The sequence below is a fragment of the Canis lupus genome, chromosome 18 (assembly GCF_011100685.1).
Source record: "Canis lupus familiaris isolate Mischka breed German Shepherd chromosome 18, alternate assembly UU_Cfam_GSD_1.0, whole genome shotgun sequence".
Lineage (NCBI taxonomy): Eukaryota > Metazoa > Chordata > Mammalia > Carnivora > Canidae > Canis > Canis lupus.
Genome location: NC_049239.1, coordinates 39,433,731 through 39,457,654, shown reverse-complemented (window position 1 = coordinate 39,457,654; position 23,924 = coordinate 39,433,731). Strand labels below are relative to the sequence as shown.

At 42.0% G+C, this 23,924-nt stretch overlaps 1 long non-coding RNA gene across 1 annotated transcript in view; it reads right to left on the bottom strand.

Moving 5' to 3' along the window:
- LOC111090962 overlaps window positions 1-20,677 on the bottom strand; it is a 36,254-nt gene extending 15,577 nt beyond the window's left edge. The window contains exon 1 of the long non-coding RNA XR_005372956.1: window positions 20,614-20,677. This is a non-coding gene — a long non-coding RNA (uncharacterized LOC111090962). The remainder of the gene's footprint in view (window positions 1-20,613) is intronic.
- Between the last annotated feature and the right edge of the window lie 3,247 nt (window positions 20,678-23,924).

Sequence of the window (23,924 nt, the reverse complement as noted above, 5' to 3'; positions counted from 1 at the left end):
GCCCAAGTGGCTCAGAGGTTTAGCGCCACCTTCAGCCCAGGGCCTGATCCTGGAGACCTGGGATCAAGTCCCACGTCAGGCTCCCTGCCTGCTTCTCCCTCTGCCTGTGTCTCTGCCTCTCTCTCTCTCTCTCTCTCTCTCTGTGTGTGTGTGTGTATGTGTCTCATGAATAAATAAATATTTTTTTCTTAAAAAAAAAGCAGTGCCTGGCAAATAGAAGGTGTTAAAATATTATTGCTACTATTAAGCGTTTTCAGGAGGGAAATTATTTAAAGGGGCTGTGCAACTGGTCTGAGGCCACATAACTAATGAAAGAGGAAAGTCTCATGGCTTTACTGGCCCCAGTGGAAGAAGGAAGATGTTCACAGGAACAACATAGTACTTCATGCAGCCATCAGGTGACCATGACAGGGATTTCTGGAAGAGATGTCAGATCGATGAAGGCTCAGACATCTTGCTGAGTAGGGAGCTCTTTAATAAATCTATAAAAGTTTAAACCTACAGACATCCTATCCACAAAAGATATACATGTCAATGGACAAAAACTTGCAAATGAGTTCCCAGGATTCCCAGATTCCCAAAGTTCACTCTTCACCCAAGGGAGCCCTCTGGCAAGAACTCCTACCCTGGATAACCCAGCCAAAACCCCACACCCATTTTTTTATTTAGAAAAAAAATCTCCCAAAAAGGGCAGCCATCCTCACTTCTGTTTCAGACTCATTAAGACTGTTGTGAGATATAGTAATATACATTTGTAGCAAACTTCCCAAGAGATTCTGACTCAGGGAGCCACCATATTTTGAGAATCCTGAGTTTATAGGACTTGCCCACTGTCACTCAGATAAAATGAGATCAGCGCAGGATTGGCCCAAAGAAATGACTCCACCTAAAGGACCCTGAATCCAGCCTGTGTTCCTTCCACCTTTCACACAGCCTAAAAATCTCTTCAAATGAGTTAAAGAGTTAAAAATTTGTAAAATAAAACTATGTAAAGAAAGAAATCCTGCAGAGAAAAAGAAAACTAGAAGGGAATCCACCAAGAGTTTAGTCATGGGGGCTCTGAGAAAATGGGATTGTAACTTTTTTGTTCCCTTTTACTCACTTTTTAAATATTCTTCCAACTTTTGTACAATATTCCATATGAGATACCATTGAAAGTAAATCTTATGTTTAATGTGTATTTATTCATATTTTGGTTTCCTAGGCATTTAACTCAGAATATTAACCCACTGAGTTTATATTTTTCTTCACTTTTTACTTTTTAAAAAATGATGGATGGGTTGGGGAACTGAAATGAATTTACTTGAAAGTGAACCAAAGCAAAGATGAGAAGGAAAAATGTGATATTTAATTAACAACTCCGTGAAGAATTACAGATGCAGGCCTACAATTTTTGGACTTCTCTATCGAGCTCAAAGAGGAAAAAAAAAATGAAGAGTGCATCCTTGGATGATTTAAGAAGCATATGTTTTCAGATCTTTGGTGCTTTTATGAGAATGCCATTAGGAAGAAGAAGGTCAGGAAGACAGAAAAATACCTGCATCCTGGGAGTGTGATAACAAAAGAATAATGATAGAGCCTTCCATCTGTCTAGCACTTACCAGTCCTCAAAGCCCATTTATAATAATTAGCAATTGGAAAGAACCCAAATAGCCAACAATAGGGAATGGCTAAATAAACAGTGGTCGATTAACTCAGATGGAATACTTCATAAAGAGAGACAATGGTGAACTCGCAGACTGAGCTGATTCTGGAAATGTCTGGATGACCTCATATTAACTAAGAAAAAAGTGAAAAATAAAGTGCTGCCTTGGGACTTCAACAAGGCATTTTAAAAGGCCTATCACATTAGCTTCTTAGGCAAGATGGAGAAATGAGGGCTTTCATTGTTCGAGAAAAGAGCTGATGCCTGATTCTGGCTCCATCAGAAACTAGCTGAGTAGCAAGGGAGAGCTTAAAGACAATCCCCAATTTATGTAGATAATGCATTTCTGTCTCTAAAATATTTTAAAAGCCTGCGTTGGGAAATTAACTTACATGTCATAAGGAAGATTCTTTTCTCAAAGATGAAAATATGTAAAATCTCTAATACATCTCTCCTTCTTGAGACAATCTTTCTGGATTTATTTCTAGCAATTCATAACATCTTCAATCCTAACTCTTCTTTCTAGCTGAACCTGATATCTGAAGGCTTAAGTCTAAAGAGAGATCACTATTTTTGGCATTCCCAATCAATTTCTTTCTTTCTTTCTTTCTTTTAGGTTTTTATTTATTTACTTGAGAGAATGTGACAGTACATAGGAAGAGGGAGAAGCAGGCTCCCTGCTGTGTACGGAGCCCTATGCAGGCCTCGATTCCAGGACCCTGAGATCATGACCTGAGTGGAAGGCAGATGCTTAACCAACTGAGCCACCCAGATGCACCCCCCCAGTCAATTTCATTTTATTTTTTTAATTTTTTAGAAGCTTTTATTTATTTATTTGAGAGAGAGAGAGAGAGCGCGCGAGCCTCTGCACAATTGGGGGAGGGGAAGAGGGAGAAGCAGGCTCCTCCCCTGAGCAGGGAGCCTAATGGGACTCAATCCCAGGACTTCAGGATCATGACCTGGGTCGAAGGCAGACACCCAACCAACTGAGCCATCCAGTCACCCCCAATCAATTTCATTTTACTCTCAATATACGCTGAGTATTAAATATTAAGTTCATTATCACCAACATTAGAACTTAATGTTTTCCAGTTTCTACACAAATCACCAAACCGTGAATCAGGCATGAGAGTAATGTCTTTGCTCTGTCTAACATTTTTGTCTAAGAGATTCAGTGAATAACAAATCCAGATGGTTGTAAGAGCTCTTAATACCATGCCTGACACATAATTTGTTCTCAGTAGGTAATTACTAAATTTTATCTGGGATGCTAGTGTGAAGATTAATAACAATAAATAATGCGGACAAAATACTATTTTAAAAGTAGAAATGTTTACCTAGAAGGAGATCCCTGCTAACACACAACAGGGCTCCTGGCTGCTCACCGTAAGCTGTTTATCCCTGCATCAAGTGGTGATACAGAAGGTCAAACCATCAAATTTGTGAATGGCAAAAAAGCCAAGAAGAGGAGCAAATATCTTGGATGATGGGACAAAAATCTAGAATAATTTTGCCAAGTTATAAGTTATGGTTTATACATACCAAGATGAAAGTTGATGAGGGGGATGTAAGACCTTCCACTTATATTCAAAAAGACTAATTGCCCAAAAATAGGTTGGATAAAAAAATAACTCACCCTAGTATGTAGGAAAGGATTTAGGGACTTTGGCTAGAAAAAAGTCCACTGTGAGTCAGTGTTACAATTTGACGCCACAGAGACAAAAATGTATTTAGAATGTATTTAGAATGTATTTAGAGTGAGGGGCAAGGAGGCATTGTTTTGGGCAGTTTTGAGTTTTGTTCTGTTAAATTTACTTTGAAAAGGAAATAAGCAGAATAGGGTTTGTGTTTGGAAAAGAGTGACCAAGACAACTGATAAAAGGACTCATGGCTTTATCTTCTAAAGAATATTTGAAGTATCTGCTCAAAAAAAAAAAATGTTTCCAGGGGATATAGTAGCCTACAAATGCTACCAGCTATGGATGAAGAATTAACATTTACTGTGTGGCCCATTGGGGTAGGATCAAATGTGAGGTAAGATGGCTCAACATATGGAAAATTTCTAATGATCAGAACTTTCCAGAAATGAATCACATCTGCAGGTGGCAAGCTCACTTTCAATGGAGGTATTTGAGCATAGACAGGAGAATCACCTGCTGGAAAGTAGTAGAAATTCCACAAGCATACAAAGATGAGGAGGCAGGTACCCTTAAAAAGATAATTTCTAGGACGCCTGGGTAGCTCAGTAGTTGAGCATCTGCCTTCAGCTCAGGGCATGATCCCAGGATCGAGTCCCACATCAGGCTCCCTGCAGGGAGCCTATTTCTTCTTCTGCCTGTGTCTCTGCCCCTCTCTCTGTGTCTCTCATGAATAAATAAATAAAACCTTTTTTAAAAAGATAATTTCTAATATTGTTCCCTGTTCTATCTTGTGTCTGTGTTTATTTTAAGTACGTGGAAATAAGTGTGTGCAAGACTAAAATTAGAAGCACATATAGAAAGATGTGAACAATTTGAAGTTTAATGTGTGTTAGGTTCCTTCTTCATTTATCCATACTCCATTCCTTATACAATATAAGAACTGTACATGTGTGCGTGTGATGTGGGTGTGTCTGTGTGTACAGATAATAATCTAGACCCAAAAAACATAGAAATTAGAAAAGACTAGTTCTGAAAGAAAAAAGCAAAGAACTATATTAGACTACAGGTCACTTGGGGTCTATGTAGTACTAAATAAACCATGAATTTGGCACTGAGCTCCCTGGTTGCCAAAGCGAAAAGGGGGAATCAGTCACGTGATTCTCAATGTTCACAAGAAGAAAACATCTCAGATCTTCAGGGCAAGCAAAACTTCTCCTGGCACTAAATTCTTAAGGGAATAACTTTTGTGGGGCCATTGATAGATGTCAAATGCAGTGTCCTTAACAAAAATCCCTGCAGCAAACAAAATAATGTGAGCCTTCAGGCTGTATTTGACTGTTCCTGGGAGAAGATTGAGAGCATGACCCAAGGGCATGATGCAGTAGAAACAATTTTCTACAGACCTGGAAAAACATGGTTTGAGGTTCTTTATAGTCTAGGTATCCTAAAAATTAGTAATATCTAAACTTTATTTTTAAAATGGGATGGATGACATAGCTTTCAGGCGATCCTTCATATGCATTACTTCTCTAAACCAGTTAGAAAGTTTGAACTAATTCTCTGTGATAAGGAGTCAATCCTCTTTAAGATTTTAAGAATTCCTCTTTTTTTTTAACTCTTTTCCTTTAATTCCTCTCATATTATGCAGGGCCTTTGTCTTCTGTTGGGGATGTTTACTGTCCCCAGATGCTCACCTACAGCCTCTACATACAGCTCACTTCTCCCTTTGTGGTACATGGCAGCTTGTGTGACATGTATCCTCCCACTGTGAACTAAATTAAGACATCAAAATCTTGTCACATCAGGCACTTAATAATCACTAGTTGTTTGCTAGCACTGTTCATTTGGGATGAATGCAAAATTCTGATCCTGAAAGAAAGCTGCCAGTTTCTATTAACAATCAAAGTCAATCCAAATACTCTGACTGTAGCTAAGGGTAGAAAGCTGATAGACAAAGGGTTAATGAGCCTTTACCTACACCTTGAACTGGCATATCCTGATTTAAGGATTGATGGACCCTCTCATCATCATTCTACTGACCACTAGGTATGGGTGCAGCTTAACAGGAGACCTAGAGTGGGGAGGAGGCATCCAATAATGGCCTAGACACTAGAATTACAACCTACATGATAGATGTCAACCATGCCCGGTCCCTCTCTGCTACTGTCTCATCCACCTTCTTTCTAATCTTAAAGTTCCCTTCCTTTTTTTTTTTTTTTTTTTTTTTTATTGATTGTCTTTCTCCACCAACTAGAATGTGAAATCTTTAAATGCAAGGACCTGTGTATTTCCTGTCTCGTTAGAGAAGGGGTTTGGGCCAGTGTGGCTGAGATTGGCAGCTCTCCATCAATATGTGTTCTCCCTTCTTCTCTGGTAGGGGACCTAGCTGAGCATGTGGCTACCCAGCAGCTGGGTGGCCATGTGGCTAAGTTCCTGCCATTGGAATCCGAGCGGAAGTCAAGTGTGCATTCTGTGCTGTAGCCCTTAAGACAATAGAGGTGCTTCCTCTATATTCTATTTTCCCCTTTCCTGCCATCCATAAACTGCACAGGACAACCACCTAGCCTTCACAGGTGCAGTGAGGACACCCAGGAGGACACCAGAGCTGTCCAGCAGCCTGGGCAACCTGCACAGAGCCAAACTATTCACCCCAAAGCAAAAAATGAGCCATTGCATTTTGGAGTCTCTTTGTTAGAACAGTTTAACACCCCCTAAAAAGTACAACTAAATAATCTCTGAGGACCAGCTCCAACTCAGAAAAGCTTGGGACTGATGTCATCACATATAATAATCACTTACTGCATTTAAGCGATCTTGATTCTCAAGGACCATCATTATGTAAAAAAGATACACTTAAAATTTAATCTTTTCTTATGATTTTTCTCTATTTATATGAATGCGCATTTCTCAGAGACAAAACTTAGTTTGCACCTTTGAAACAAGGACGTATACCAGCTGAATGGAATGAGGGTCAAACATTTGGCTTCTTTAATAATCACAAGAAGAACAGTAGCAATACTTAGATAAATCACTGTGGTTTCACATGGAGAACAAACACTACTTGTTCCGTCACGGTTTAGAGAGTGTCCTAACAAATGTTCCCCCAAACTGTGGCAAGTATAGTAGGAATGAGAGATGAGATATGTCCTGTCCTTTAAGCAGGACACAGGCTTTTTAATTTTTTAATAGCTCTGTATTATTTTAATGTATACTTAATGTACCTTCTATTTATGGAAAACAACTGTGCTTCTCCATTAATGGGATTAATAGAGTTTTCCTTAAAAACAAATTTAAGTAAAAGATGAATCCATTTAAAGAAAAACACAATTAGTATAGGAAACAACAAAAATTGTGAAGGTGGTATGTATGCAAACACCTGAAACAGAGAAACTCAACACTATGGGTAGATTAAGAATACGATATGATATTCACTTTGTGGAGATGAAATGAATGCTCTCAATGGGCATTGGTCAACTAGATCAGCATACTAAACTATTAACTCGAGCTGAGATTACTGACAACTAGCACTCACAGGTACCTTTTTGTACAAAATCCTTTTTCTCGCCATCTCTTTTAATTTCATGATCGAATCTATTAAAATGTAATATTAAAGCAAGTGGAAAATAACACAGAGATGTATTATGTTGTGTAGAGCAGTGGTGGGAGAGAGTCTTTGTGGGTTTTAAGAATGTAAGATCTATGCTCTGAATTCACGTCAGTCGCTCACAAACTGTGGGTCCCAGAGATGGCCTCTCACTCAACAGTTAGTTGTTAGGTAGACCCTGGGTGTGCACCTGTAATGCGAGAGACAGGGCTCAAGTGCTTAGGATACATTCGTGAACAGATGCAAATGCGCTTGCCCTTGGGGAGCTTAACTCCTAATGAGGGAGACATACACTAAACACAAAAAATAAGTAAGTTAAATAATTCATTAGAAGACAAGAAGTGCTCTGTTGTAAAGGGGAAGCTGGGAAAAGAGAAACGGGACTGTGCAAAATAGAGCAATCATGGCAGGCTTCATGGAGGAAGTGGCATTTAACAAAGACTCAAAAGAGGCTGGGGCATGAGCTAAGTGAGTGTCTGGGGAAAGGAGAAGCCAGCAGTGGGACTTACTTGGGGTTTTCTAAGGCCAGGAATTAAGCTGAGACAACTGTTGGGGCCACCTCATTTATGTACCTTCTCTCGGGGATCTGAAGCTGCATGTTGTCCAATCTCTGAAAACCACTGTTTTATATGTTGCGTTGGTTGTTCAAGGTGGGAGGGTAAATCCAGTCCCTGTTGCTCCAAAGTTCAGTTCTGAATATGTTGAGTCTGAGTGGTCTACTGGACATCAAAATAAAGATGGAGAGCCCGCTGATCTTATGTCCAGAATTTCCAATTCAGTGGGTCTCGAGGGAGGCCCAGGTGATATGTTGCTGTTAATCAGGAACCATACCCCTGGGAACCACTGATATACTGTGATTTTTCCCCACAGTCTGACCAATGTTCTTTTTATAGAAATATAGATGGAGGGATGCCTGGGTGGCTCAGTGGTTGAGCATTTGCCTTCAGCTCAGGGTGTTAACCCTGGGGTCCTGGGATTGAATCCCACATCGGGCTCCCCTCAGGGAGCCTGCTTATGTCTCTGCCTCCCTCTGTCTCTCAAGAATAAATAAAATCTTTTTAAAAATAGATCAGAAAGTTACTTCCCTGCTCATAATTTGAGCTAGCTCCGGGGAGATCTCGAAGTCTGCCACCTTGCTTTCCTTTGCCAGCCTTCCAGTCTCCTTCCCCAACCTCTCCCACATCCCTGTGCCAAGCCACTCATGCAGCGCCCTGCCTGTGCCAAGTCCTGGGAGACTCACACGATGCCTGTGCTTATGCGGTATCCTCTTTCTAAGTGGTCCTCCTTCCACCAGAGCCTACAAGAGCAAGTCCAAGCCACCATTCCAGTCCCCTCTGTGAGTCCTTCCCATGCTGGTCTGTTGGATCCCATCCCTCTGTCATCACTTGGCACAGAGTTTCTCAGCTACTTACTTAATTTAATTTGCCTATCTTCCTCCATTACACTTGGATCTCCTTGAGGGTTCTTTTATTATTTTTTAATTATTCTTCACTTAATCCCTTTAGCTTCTCATCCTAATTGGATGGTAAAGACCCCTGGGAACTTTTTTACAACTTGCAGGAACAGTGTTAATTGTTGCAATAATGGGGGTGGGGGTAGTTGGGGGCAGACTCAGCATGTAGGGGGGCAGAGGTCACTAAAGCCTCACACAGCACGGGCTCATACCAGCAAGAATGGTCCCACATCCCTGTGATTTCCAAATGCCCGTCCAGATATCATGAAGGTAAAAAGCATGCTTCTCATGATCTGAGCCTAGAACCTAACTCTTTTAATAATAAACACAAAATATATTTTGTGCTGGAATGCCTGGGTAGCTGAGTCAGTTAAGCATTGGACTCTTGATTTCAACTCAGATCATGATCTCAGGATCATGAGATCGAGCCATGCATTGAGCTCCATACTGTGCATAGAATCTGCTTAAGATTCTCTCTCCCAACTCCTAACTCCGGGAAATGAACTAGGGTGGTAGAAAGGGAGGTGGGTGGGGGTGCGGGTGACTGGAAGACGGGCACTGAGGGGGGCACTTGGTGGGATGAGCACTGGGTGTCATTCTATATGTTGGCAAATTGAACACCAATAAAAAATAAATTTATAAAAAAAATAAAATCTTTGAAAAAAAATTTTCTCTCTCGCTCTTCCTCTCCTCCCCCAGCTTCCACCCCCACTCTCCCTATCTCTCTCTCTCTCTCTCAAAAAAAAAATATATATATAATGCAATTTAATATACACTCAATTTTCCTGGATTGCACCTACCACATGAGTGGGGAGGAAAGGTTGGACTTTGTTTTGCTGGAAACTTGACCAAGAAATGTTACCATTCAGAGAAATTACATTATCAGAAGCAACACTCTCATTGGACCTGAGCCTCCAGTACGTGAGAATCACTCACTCTGCCTTCACAGCTGGTGATGTCACGGCAACATACAGACATGGCATCTGTTTCATGCCATCCAGAGCAGCTGTGCTTAAGCATCTGAACATTAATTTTAAGTTACTTTCTTCTATCTTTCCTCTCCTTTAGGGTTTTACAAGTATCTTTTGCCTTACAAGTATCTTCCTAGGCATGTTATTCCATTTTATTTCAGGACAGGAAAGGAATTGCACTTAAACTGTTATCAAAGGGTCGTTTGGTGTGGTAAGCTGTGACCACCATCCTGCGGAATCATAGGATGGAACTGGAAGGCCTTCACAATTTCCCTCTGATGTCTCTGTCCAATCTCCATTCCAGCCTTCTCCCACTTCACCTTCTCCAGCCTCAGGGACTCCCAGCTGCTCCAGAGCACACCATAGCCTAATCCTTCACACATTCCCTAACTCCCCCCACCTGGAGGTTTTTCATCCCATCAATTGGGCTTCCATTGAGCCCTACTCAGATATTAGCTCCACACTAAAATCTTGTCCAGCCACTTTCTTTGGGGCACTCCCTGGGCTATTGTTCATATCACTCTGGGTAAGCACCCTCACTCTTGCTGTAGTAACTGTCTCTCCACCCCATCTGGGGACTTCCGAGGGACAGCATACTAGTTGAGGGCTTTGGCTTGGAGTCACCCAGCTGGGTTCACATTTACTTCTGACAGTCTCTATTTGAGTGATCTTGACTGTGGGCAATATAATTAACTTTTCTAAACCCCATGTTCTCATCCACATAGTAAAAGCAATGATACTTACCTCTCAAAGGGTTTGAATGAATTACTTGAAATCCTATATATACAGCAAATGCCTAGCATGGCACCTATCCCCTAGTGAATGCTCACTGACTAGTAGCTATCACCATCATGCTATTATCATTCATTCCCCACACCTATGATATCATGGCATATAGTGGATGTTCAGTAAATGTTTGCTGAATGAATTAATTTGGATCTAATATACTCTTCTCTAAAAATAACTTGTTTTTAAGAATCGCTAATTGTGGAATACCTAACCTCAGAGAAAGCTATTGAAAGAGAGAGAGATTAGTCAGAGGATTTTTATGAATCTCTCTAGTTGCACCATATAGACAATCCACCAAGCCAAGCCCTGCCCGTGCCTCTTGACCATTTATAATTAATCTGATTGGCCCAGATCTCAGATCAAGGGAATTAGCTAGAAAAATAGAGATGGTTGCTCTTTTTATTCAAGCTTCCGTGCCAGAATTATAGATAATCCTTTTAAGGGGAATTTTTAGACTCTGTGGGAAGACCTGTCTCATACTCCGTTCCAATTTAAAACAAGCACTGGAATTGGAGAGGAGCCAAGAACTCTGACATGGATGAGGGAGGAAGTGAGCATGCTCATTTCACCCACAGAAATGGCCAGAGAAAGTAGAGGAAATTCTTAACAACTCTAAAAGGAGAACCGAAGGAGAGTACAATCAATCACAAAAAAACAAACCAGGGAGGCTTTCCTAGTCCCTGCCACACTTGCAGTTACAGAGATTCTTCACTCTAGAAGATATACAAAGAACTGAAGTATGTATTTGGATCAGGAGAAATTTTTTACACAGTTACCAGAAATGTCAAATAAAAGTTGGTGTTATTGGAAGCCTAGATTTTCAGAAACTTCGATCAAATTTCTAAAGAGCCCCAAGTAAGGATTTCTTTCTGTTATTGTCTTTATGTTTAAATGTCACAGAGACAGTGTTTCTGCAGTTACTATGACATGTGTGATAAGAATGGGCTTTCGGAGAAACCCATTCGGAAGCTGATGATTTTTTCAGACATCCATTAGCAGTGCTTCGGTTCATTGACAACACATAGTGCAGTTGTCAAACTACTATAAAAAAGAAGAAGAAGAAGAAGAAGAAGAAGAAGAAGAAGAAGAAGAAGAAGAAGAAGAAGAAGAAGAAGAAGAAGAAGAAGAAGAAGAAGAAGAAGAAGAAGAAGAAGAAGAAGAAGAAGAAGAAGAAGAAGAAGAAGAAGAAGAAGAAGAAGAAGAAGAAGAAGAAGCTGATCCAGGCAGTTTCTGTTTCCTATTAAAATATAATTTATTTCAAATTTTTTTTAGTTGTGTGTTCTATTTGCTATGTATAAACACATATAGGGTATGAGTTACTCTCATCAGACTCAACTGTGGTCCTTTATTAACTAGTTAATTTCCTTGTTGACGCTTAGGTAAATGCTTTCCATTTCCACTCTCTCTGATGCTTGGGATCTGTCTATGGTTCCACTTGCCATTCCTCCTTCTTGAATAGCTACAGAGATAGACAAGTCTCAAAGTAAAAGTCCTGAGCTAAAACTGGCCAGAGCACTTCTTGACTTCTTGACTTCCAAATGTCTTCAAACCCTGGCCTTTGCTCATCTGTCCCGTTCCAGCTCTTTCTTTCATTTTCCATCCTTTCTGGCTTTTTCAGATCCTTTTAAGTTTCTCAAACATGCTTGGCTCTCTCTTATTTCCAGCCTTTGCACATTCTGTTCTCTCCACCTGGGACATTCCTATATTTCCCCTGCCCACTGCTGCTCACCCTTCCAGTCTTTATTTAAACTTCACTTCTACCTGAAGGCCTTCCTTGAGCCCTAGACTGGGCAAGAGGCTCATGTAAGGTGTCCTCAGAACGGCCTGTAATTCCCCCACTTAGGTTACTATCAGTTTCCTTTGCTGAATGACAGGATTCACAACTTCTGCTTTGGGCACACTGCTTCTCCATTGTTGAGTTTATAGCATGCATACTCAATAAATGTTGGATCTATTAACTGAATTAATAGATCCATGAGTGAATCAGTTGTTCCACACACCTTCACATGGCAAGAGAATATTCTATCATGTGTGTGAATTAACCAACGTCTCATGAGCTTAAGAGATTCGGCCAAGACCACTTAAGCATTTGGCATCAGAACTAGTACGTAAGTCTCCAACAGGCAGGATGGTACTATTTCTATTATTCTGAGGATTACACACCAAAATATCCACTCGAGTAACACCACATGCAAGATGTAAGACCACATGCAGGGGAACGGGTCTGTGATAAACTGAAGGACACACATCCACTATTCAGCTCCAGCCAATTGTTGCCATAGAACAAGACCCAGCATTGCCAGAACTTACGTTCTTTTTTTTTTTTTTTTTTTTAAGGATGAGAAATCCAGGGTCACCTGGTCAATCAGTTAAGCGCCCAACTCTTGATTTTGGCTCCAGTCATGATCTCAGGGTTGTGAGATCCACAAGGTTGTGGAGTCTGTTTAAGATCCTCTCTCTCGCTTTCTCTCTCTCCCTCTGCCCTTCCTCCAACTCATGTGCTTTCTCATTCTCTTTCAAATAAATAATTTTTAAAAAAAGAATGAGAAAAAAAAAGAAAAAAAAAAAGAATGAGAAATCTAGAACTTTATATGAAATATGTAGTCTGATGTCTTAATACTAGCCAAAAAAAAAGTGTTTTTAATGTACCATATTGTGCATTCCAAAGAGAACACTCAAGGGCTATGCAGAGCCTCCAAGCCTCTACTATGCTCTCTACAACTCTCTGGACTGAGCTTCTCTCTACACAACTCAACCTTACCTTTGGGGAGACCTTCCTGCATTATAACAACCAGCACTCAGCAATTCCATAGCCACCTACTAAAGGAAAATTGCTTGAGAATCAAAAACTTCAATAAAAAACAATTGCTTTTTCCTCGGTAAGAAACGCTCAGCTCCCTCATCTCCAATTGCTTCAGAATTGATTCACCCCCACAGCATTAAATTCAGCTCCCGCAGAGGCTATGATGACTTTTATGATCTCCCATGACAGAAACCCAAAACAACAATAGTAGAAAACCAATTTTTTTTCCACAGGAGGGTCCAAAGGACTAATTATATAAAGATACAAGACTGGTTTTTGTTTCTGGGAGAAAATGAACCAAAGTTTCTACTTGCCTTTCCACTCCGTTATGACTAATCAACATGTGAGGGAGAGAGAGTTCTAGCATCAGATTCAGAGAGGTTGGGTTTGGGGTCTGACCCTTGCCCTTGTAGCTCTATGATCTCAGGTAAGTGGTGACCTACCAAGAGCCTTAGTGCCCTCATAAAACAGATGACACGGGGAGGAAGAGCTGCCTCCACCCCATTGTCAAGAATTGATAATAAGCATAGCTTAAATGGATTTTATTATTCTTGTGATTCTATTCTAGGTAGAAAATGCCTGGTCTCAAAATCACTGCTCTGTGCCTGAATGTGGTACAGTTGGAACCTCAGTGGTCCACAGAATTAATTCACACAGAGAGGAAATCCCACTTCTGTGCCCTTGAGCCTAAATTGTCTAATTTTCATCCAGCTACTCTCCTGTCCTTCCCACTCAAATCCTGAGAAGTAATCATGAGTACTCCTTTCACTGCTTCCTCAGAACTTCTCTATAATTTCTCAGGGGCACTAACTGATGATGTTCCTTAGGTTCCTACAGGCACCATTGTCTGCATTGACCTGTGTTTGCTCATTTGACCCTTACATCCAAGCAATGGGTCAAACCCCCACAGCTGGAAAGTTGTGAGGCCAGGATTTGAATCCTGTTTCTCTGGTTCTTGATGCTGGAGAGATACCATAATACTTACTTGCCAGCATAATGTACCCACCATGATACTGACTTCCCCCATAATTTACCCACCATATTATTTACCTACCATGGTACTGACCTCTTCCTTGACCCACAGAGAATCTGGCTACTGCCCCTACCATTTCTTCATTCAATCATTCCCTCAGTCAACAATTACAGAGGAAGTGTCTACAATGTGCCAGGCCTTCATGAAGCTTACAACTCTAGTGGGTAAGCTAGAAATAAATACTAAGGAGGGAAAAAAGCAAGTAAGATGTCTGGGGCAGGAAGACCAGGCTGGCAGTTAGAACATGGATCCAAGGGCAGCTGATTCAGCAGCAGGCACAGCCTGCATGTAAACTGGTAGTATATGGGAGATCTGTGGGAAAGGAACCTGATGATTGAGCCCCAACCTTGTGCCAAACACGACACGTGCAATGTAAATTGTCTAATCCATCATCTATCCATCTTATTTGTCTGAGGTGCTATTATATAAATTTAAGAACCCAGAATTCTTAGTAACTTTATTTCTCTATTATTGATATACCTCAGAAGAAGGAGTCATCTCCCTGAAGATCAGGGACATTGCCCAACTCGCTCAAGGTTACCCAGCTGGTAAAGATGCAGGAGTAAGATTCAAACCCAGGAAGTACTCCACAGCTGAACATCTGTCTTCTAAACAACCTTACAGTAGTCAATAAACAAGAATCCAAGTTGGAAAGCAGTTTCAAGGAATGTGGCAACAGGTGACAGCAAGTGTATTATTTGGTTAGGACTGCCACAACAAAAGACCACAGCCTAGGTGGCTTAAGCAATAGAAATTTATTACTTACAGTTCTGGAAGCTTAAAGTCCAAGATCAAGGTACCAACATGGTTTGTGTCTGTTGAGGTCTCACTCAATGGCTTGCAGACAGCCACCCTCTCCTGAATGACCCTGAGTCACCAGCATCTGATGCAGAGTCCCGTATGGGTGCTCAGGCTGCAGACTTACTCCCTCATGGCCTCTACCTGCAAAGCCATGGTTTGATAGGGGCACAGGAACTGCAGCTATGGGACAAGAAGCTTGGAAATCATTTCACTCTGTCCAAGCAGCTGGGCTCAGGGCCCTAACATGTCTCTGCCAGTTTGCAGCTCTCTTTACTCAGCCATTTCTTCTCTTTCATTACAAAGGGGTGTGTGTGTGTGTGTGTGTGTGTGTGTGTGTGTGTGTGTTATTGTTATTCTAATTGGAGCCTATGTTTCTTAGCACTTGACACTCGTATCTATTCCCATCATCAATAAACTCTACTTAATCCATGTATACCTTTTTTACCTGTGTGCATATGTGTGCAAGTTTTGTCTATCTACCTAAGAGAATTAAGCAGATAGAATGAGACAGAAAAGAAGCAAAAGAAAAAGAAAGGGAAGAGAATGAAGTGAGAATCACTGGGAGAAGGGAGGGGGAAGGGTCATCCAGAGAATGAAAATCTGGGCACCATGCAGGGATCCATGACCTGTATAGTCAGGCAGCGGATGCTGGAGGAATCCAGGGGGCTCTTTAGATAGACAAGGCTGATTGTCCTGTCTATGGGCTTGTGGTTACCTGACTTGTAAAGAGTCTAAGCCAGTTTCCCAACCCCGTGCCATGCTCAGCCCGGCTATACCTGGGAGGCCAAAACCTCTAAGAGCATCTCTGGCAATAAGCAGCTTGTAACATCTACCCAGGAGGCCAAACTACGATTATATTTTTTATTCATGACAAGTCATGGAAAAGGTTAATGATCATGGCTCCAGATTAGCATTTCCCAAAGCAGGGGATTTTGCTGTCATTTTAGGATATGCTACATAGGGTATTCCCTTTTGCAAATACACTCACAAAATAGCATTAGCATAGGAACGGCTCTGAGAAGTTCTAAATGTAGGGGTTTGGGTGTGGTTTTAACTTTCCTTAGGCCTTTCAATATCACACTACACTACTGGTGAGCTTATGTCCTTAAATCAGTTGAATAAAACCAAGGACAGGTGCTATTAAAACTCCTACCCCAGACTGATGTTCTTTCTCTGCAGGAACCCTTACCAGGTGACCTTTCTGAAATAGATATAGTCTCTGGGATCATGTGGCCATCTTCCAGGCCAAGCAATGGGTTCCAAACAAGTAAACCAACATGTTCTTACTGGCCTAACCTCATGCTTCTAAAACCAATACCTGCCTCCTGCCAAGAGTTTATAGCTAGAAATAACCTTGTCGCAACTAGTATGTTGAAGCTTGGCCAAACATGAGCTTACTTCTTAAGGTTGAGAGTAGGGCTAAAAATTCACTATTTAAATTGTAGGAAAGTCGTGGGGCGCCTGGGTGGCTCAGTTGATTAAGTGGTCCGCTCTTAATTTCAACTCAGGTCATGATCTCAGGGTCCTGAGATGGAGGCCTGCATCAGGCTCTGCACTCAGCCGGGAGTCTGCTTGAGCATTCTCTCTCCTTCTCCCTCTGCCCCTCCCCCCGCTCACTTGCACTCTCTCTCTCTCTGGAATGAATAAGTCTTTAAAAAATAAAATTAAAAAAAATAATAATAAAATAAAAAATAAAAAATAAAATAAACTGTAGAAAAGTCATGCGAACCTGAGAACCTACAGAAGGAGTATGACTCAGGACAGATCATTATTCTCTTAACAGACCTCAGTTTTCCAAATCTATAAAGTGAGAGGATAAGATGACATTATGGGCTCAAGTGTTTGCCCCCATGTTCATATATTGAAGTTCTAAGTCCCAATACCTCAGAATGTCACTGTATTTGGAGTTGGGCCTGTAGAGGTCATCAAGGTAAAATGAGGTCCTGTGGGTGAACCCTAGTCCAATATAACTGATGTCTTTATAAAGAAAGGAGATAGGACACAGACACTCAGAGACAACTACGTGAAGATATGGTAAGAAAGCAGCTATCTACAAGCCAAGGAGAGAGACCGTAACAGCAACCAAACCTACTGATACCATCAGCTTGAGTTTCTAGCCTCCAGAATTGTGAGAAAACAAATTTCTGCAGTTTAAGTGCCTCTGCCTGTGGCATTTTGCAATGGCCAGCCTTGGCAACCTAATAAACTTGGAAAGACTTTTCAGAGCAAGCACTTGGTTGCCTATCCAGTATCCACTCTCTCTTTTCTTGCTAACACAACCTTCTTTTATTCAAAAATCTACCCTCTCCCATGTGACAGAGAGAAAGGTGATCTTACCACCAGCCCAATGGCACAGTGTGAATAAGCAATTGTGTTCAGTTTATTCCTGTTGGCAGTGATTAGCTCAGAAACAGGCATAAGACCAAACTCAGGCCAGAAGGCCTGGAGAGAAGTCTCCTGGGGGCTTCTAGGAAGTTCTTCCCTTCATGGAGAGACACACCATGGTCTCTTGCTCTTCTAAAAAAAAAAATTAAAAAATCCATGTGCTTAAATGGGACATTTAAAATACCCATAGTTTTGGGGGACCTACAAGGGAGACATTCTAAGGATAGATAATTTCCTAAGATGGAAAAAGAGGAGAAACAGGTGATAAAGCCTCTGATACTGGCTCAAGCAGCCCTGCAGTACAGCCCACCTCATCTTCCAGTGATGGCAGATGAAAAAAATCATCCTTTTTGTGAAAGCCAGTCAGAGTTTCCTGTGGTTGCAGCTGAAGGCATCCAACAAGATCCCTCTCTGATCCTCTCCAGCCCTATGATTTCCTGGCAGCCATGATCTGAAGACTACTGGTGATGCGTAACCCCTTCCAGAGAACCTTATAAACAGCCCCCAACAACTCTGGGAGGCAGGGACTATCTTTAGTCCCATTTAAGGAGACAACAGGGTTCACAGAGGTTAAGTCACTTGTCAAAGCCACTGTGAGATGTGGCCAGTACGTGAGACCTAACTGGTCTGGGATCTACTTTCCACCAGAGTCTCTAAAATCCAGAAATTTTCCAATCAGCCACAGGGCCCCCACAGGGCCCATAGGAGAAAAGTCCTTGACCACCCAGAAGGCTTCCACTTGACATATCTACCTGGCCAGAATGTCTTATACTCTTTTAAATTCTAAATCTCTGCAAAATTATTAGGATGAGCTAATAAGCAAAAAATGTAGTGTTTTCCTTTGGATTCTTCAACTAAAATGATAAATCACAGCTAATTCCTACCACCTTTTCCTAAGAGATTATACCTTTTCCAACAAATTGTTGACATTTTTTCAATAGTTCAAAGGTATATGGTTCTCCTTCTCTCTTTTTTTTTTTTTTTTTCTCCAGCTAACTTTTGGGAATTGTTAAGGAATTTTTCTCTATTCATTAGAAAAAATTGTAAATCCCTACTATGTACAAGTTACTATAAGAAGAAGAAGATAGAATGTAAAGAGATAAATGATCTGTCATAGAACAGAATTGGCCTTGAGTTATAACATATCCTGGCTCAGCACATGGGCAAACACTGTTCCTCCCACTTGGACCACACCTCTCCCTGGTCACACACTGAGCTCTTGCCTCTGCTATGGCGTATCACACCAGAAGGATGGTATTTGAGTTCATGTCTACCTCTTCCCATTGAGCCCTGAAGGGTCTCTGCCTCGCACTAAGGCATATTTTCTGGGCTTCAGGGGATGCCAGTGCATCAAGGAATATTTGAAGAAAGTAAGAGAGAACACAAATGGGGAGGAAAAAGAGGGGAACCAGGAGGGGAAAGGCCCTTCTGCTCCTTAACAAGTATCCCTGATGTGCTGCTGTTCCCTGGGGTATGAGAACACAAAGGCCAGTGGCAACCAGGCAGAGCAAATGTCTTCCATCCGTCATAACATACAAAGGCTCGCTTGATCCTCAGACTATCCCTCTGAGGCTACTGGCAATTATGCCCACATCTAGGAAGGAAAGTGACTTGGAAGGCCACCAGTCGATCTCAGCACCCAGAGCCAAAGGGATCTCTTCCCGCCAAGTGGACTTCTTCGTGGTCAACAGAGATGCCAGGGGCCGGTGGGTTCTGAGGCACCCAGGGCCAGGCGTGCCCCACTTGGAGCAGCCATCTGGGAGTCAGCCCCACTCGCCTAGTTCCTATCACAGCACAGACTTCGCCTTGTTCCCTTGGGTCCAGCAGCCTGCCACCTTCTCAGCTTGCTACTGGCCCCTGCTCTGTCCTACATCTGGGGAGACAGTGAATAAGCCTTCCTTTCTCTCTGGAGCTTGTTGCCTTCAAGGTATTTATAGACTGCTCCTGGTCCCGCTGAGGCATCTCTTCCCTCCTGTTTAAATTTAGCTCCCTTTGTCCTCTTCCCCTGACTTATCTCCTGATCCTGCCTGGGTTTCCTCTACTTTGTTCTCCCTGTGTTTGTTCCACATCTTCTTTCATCTGCAGAGCTGAAACCATCTCGCCAAAGAGTTGCTCTGAAGCCTTTATATCGCTGTCTCCATGCTCAGACCTCCCAGCAGCCCTCTCTGCCCACTCTCCACTTTCTCTTGCAAAGAAAAAAAAAAGGCTTCATCTTTATCTTCCCTCAATCTAGCCTGTTTACAGAAAGGGAAAATGGGCATGACTAATTTGCAAACAGAGCCAGAATCCAGTTTCCCAATTTTGTCTGCCCAAGGCTATTTTTACTTTTAAAAGCTCCTGGTTTCGATGCCCCTATCTTGAATCTCAACCCAGAATCATTTTTCTCTTATGTACAGCAAGCTGTGTCAGCGTCTTGTACATCTTTGTTTTCTCAGGCCCTGAAACTTACCTAAGACAATCTTATCTTAGTGCTGGGGAGAGCAGCTGCCATCAAAATCTGGAGGAGGGGCGTGCACTGCTTTCCTCTGATAAACATGTAATAGACACAATGTAGGTTGAGATTAGGTGTCTATACATGTAGATCACATATGTAGATGTAGACATCTATCCATGTAAATCATACGGAGGTCTCTAATCCCAACGCTTCCAGGAACAGGGCAGGTAAAGAAACAAATGAAGCAGGCCTGGCCACAGGCAGTGGGAACCTACAGCATATACATCGTGTCTAATGGAAGTGTCACACCACTTTACCCAGATTTTCTGATTTTTCCAGAGAGGTCAAGAAATCTGGACCTTTTTTTTTATGCTTCTATTTATTTATTTGAGAGAGCAAGAGAGAGCATGACCTGGGGAAGAAGCAGATGGAGAGGAAGAAGCAGACTCCCCGCTGAGCAGGGAACCTGATGCAGGATTCTATCCTAGGACCCGGAGAGCATGACCTGAGCTGAAGGCAGACACTTCACCAACCGAGCCACCCAGGTGCCCCAAGAATCTAAACTTTTAAATAATGACAAAATGGCATAATGGAATCTAAACTTTTAAAAACGGCAATTATTGGAAGTTTTCAAAACACTGTACAAGCAAGACTAGAAGATGGGCCACATGTGACCTGGGCACCCAGCCATCCACCCCACACCTTCACATCCATGAACCCTGCTCTTCACCATCTCCCTAGCCATGGCTTACAGACCCAATGGCCCTTCCAGTTCTAGTCAGAATCTCTCTGACTCTCAATACATATGGCTCCCTTACAATTCCTCTGCTATTCTTAAGACTGGATTCTAAATGGATAATAGCATAGCTCTGCCTCTAATTCAAGCTTCCCATTTCCTCTCTGTTCTCTCTGCTTGGTGAGAGTGATATTCATCTTTAAGATTGCCTTCCAGGAGATCTTCTGGGATGCATCAGTCAGGATGAGCTAGGCTATGCTGCAAAAACAAACAGCATTAAAATCCCCACAGCTTAAAATCACAAAGGTTCACTGCTTACCTGTGCTACAAGTCCTTTGTGTCTATTCTGGGACTTGGGCTCGTGGAGCAGCTACCACCTGAAACATTGCCATCATCATGACCGAGAAAGAGTATGATGGACGATACACAGGCTTTTATTTTTTTTAATTGAATTAACACACTGTTACATTAGTTTCAGGTGTAGGTATACTGACTGTAAACCTATTCCCCAGAAGTAATATTTGTATACTTTTTGCTCATCTAATTTCCCAAAGCAGATTACATGGCTTTAGTGTCATAGAAGGTGTCATAGAAGGTGAAAGAACAGCACATTTATCATGTGCCTGGAAGGTGGGACAATGGAAATATTCATGAACAGCACTAAGTAACTTCTACCTATGCTATTTCCACTTCTGGAGAGATTTTTAAGTGTTACTCAATGATTCTGAATTAAATTCATTTGTTCGTTTAACAGTTATGACTCGGCAAAGTCCTGAGGTTGTCAATTTGAGGACAACAGTTAAAACTTGTCTCTGCCTTCAAGCAAGTATGACTTGTTAGAGGATATCCACAGATCTATGCCAATAACTTGGAAACAATGTACAACATGGGAAGCACCACAGGCAAGTGTAAACAAAATCCTAAGCATAGAAAAAAAGCAGTAAACATGGAGACAGTGGTGCCTGAGAAAATCCTTGGGGTAGGGGAAAGTAGACGTGAGCAGGAAGGACTGCCCATCCCAAGCTGAGCCCCTCCATCCCAACACTAGGGACCACATGGCAGATCAAAATCCTACACAGGCACAGCTTCCTCAGAACTAGTCCTACCTCATGGCAATCCCTGTCGCTTCTAGGTGCCAAGGCCAGACTGGAGCCAGTTGCTTAGATTCAAACATCAGCTTCTCTAATTGCTAGACGACTTTGGGCAAGTCACTGAAACACCGGTGTCCATTTCCTCATCTGTTAAATGAGGGCGTTAATAGTACTTACCTTAAAGCATTGATAGGAAAATTGAATTCATCAATAGGAGGCTGAGCACATAGCAGACATCATGTCAGTCGTAGCTGGCATCCTGTTCTGTCCTTGTCATTGTCTTCCTCTTGACTCTTCTTTCTTCCACACCCTGGCTACAAGACTTTTTTTCCTAGCGTATTGATTAAGACTGTTCTTGAGTGGTCCTTGGAAAGAGATCTCATCTACATAAAGCACAAGGCAGAGGGAAGATGGTTCTCTGTCCTTAAGGCAGGTTCCCCTGAGAGCATCCTATGTCTGCTTCATCACCAGTCACATTCTCACAAATCTGTCTTCATGTATCACCCTACCCTAGTACTCCGTGAACTTCCAGCTAATGTCAGATTTTTACAGGACATGACACAGAACACAAATCCCATAAGATGGACTCCTAAGGAAAAAAGGCTTCTGTCCTACACTGCTCATAGAAAAGTCCCTTCTGGAGAAGAGCAGAGCACAGAGAAAAACAAAATCTGTTTCATTTCATTTAATCCAGCATTTTCTGACATGATGACTTTATTTTACATGTCACACACATTGGGAAATAGTGTGCAGAGGCTATGTCTTATTCATCCACAGATCCACAGAAATGTGGATGATGTGAGGAATATAATCAGCATGGGAAACGAGCCAATAAATTGGACTAAATTTGTTATGTAATCTCAGGGAAAATATTTCCACCCTGGGCTTCATTTTTAAAATGAAAGAATTGAATTAGAGAGTTGATAAGATCCTTTCTATCCTCCATTATTAACCAATCTTCCATTAGATATTTTTTCCTTGCCCTCTTGCCTGGTCATTATTGAGCCTCATTATTTTATTCAAGATGAGAGCAAAAGCAAAACTGTCAAGCCCCTGTGGGCAGGAGGCTAACAGGAAATGCTCAAAGCTGACATTTACTATGTGCCAGCCACTCTTCGGACGACTCTGTGGGAGTCGCAGCGTCTCTTCGCAAGAAGCAGAACAGAGAAGTACCATTATAAAAGTCATTTCCGTTTTACTTAAGACATTGAGGCACAAAGAGACTAAGCTATTGTTTAAGCAAGTCTACCTAGTTGGCTGAGATGGGATTTGAATCCAGGTCATTTGACTCCAAACTCATACTCTATACCATTAGACTACGCTTCTTCTAGGGTGGCATGAAGTTCAGGAGCCCTATAGAGTCAGAGTCTAGTTCTCTCTGTTTCCTGTTAAGAGAGGATAAAAAGCTCCAAGGATTCACTTCATTTCTTCAGAAAGACTCACCATGTTGGCTAATGTGATATTTGTCCATCCTTAGAGTCTGACTTTCTTTTGACTTCAACTTTCAGGAAAGAATGCAAGGAAGAGTAAAATTCCATGCATTTCTTTTCTTTTTATCAGTTACCACTATAATAATTATCCCCAGCATTTCCAAGAAGCACTTTCATATCTATTATCAGGTATGACTTTTTACACCTGCCTCCATGTTGATTTTACAATTGAGAGAACCAAGGCTCAAAGGGGTAGAGAGGTTTGTCTCAGACCTCATGACAGTAAACTGTGGTTCCTGGATTTGGACCTGGTCTTTGAGCCTCAGTGAGGAGATGGTCAGGGGCTCTCACCACAATCCAGGGCACTTGGCTGTCAAAGTCAATCCCAGGTTGGTGGTGGGTGGAGTTAATGAAGCTACAGGTGTGAACTCAGTGGGACTTGATGTGGAGGATCTGGAGCTAGTCAGGAAACCCAATACAATGGGCAGGGGGAAAGGAGTGGTCCTCTCTCTTCTTTGGTGTTGGGAGGGCAGGAGCACACTAGGTCCTCTTCATGCACCTGCTCTCTTGCTGCTTCCTTCTCTCTAACCTCTACCTTGTCAAGTCACCATCCACCTCCCAGATCATGGGCCCAGGACAGCTTATGCACTCACCCACAAACATTCACTGAGAGCCTGCAATATGCCAGGCCACCATCATAGGTACCAAGAAGACTGAGATGAGATATATATGAATCACTGCACTCCAGAAAGGTGATTGACTTCAGGCTCAGGAAACACTGCAAAGGTGCTGGATTAGGTCTGAGTCTGGATGGGTATGCAGGTGCCCTCTAGAAGGAGAGTGTGGGACAGAATAAATACTGGGCAAAATGTCTTCCAGGCAGAGATTCAGAATGCTTTCTGATTGAAGCACATGATGCATAGAGGGGAAGTGTCAGAGTTGAGGCCAGAAAGGAAAGTACAGCCAGTTCTTGATGGGCCTTGAGGTCCAGCTGAAGACATGGAATGTTAACTTTTGGAGTGAGGAAACATCCCTTATGTGCTAGGGATGGTTTTGACCTATCTTTGTTGTCCTGTTCTGCTCATAGGAAGTCCTCCCAAAGACCGAGA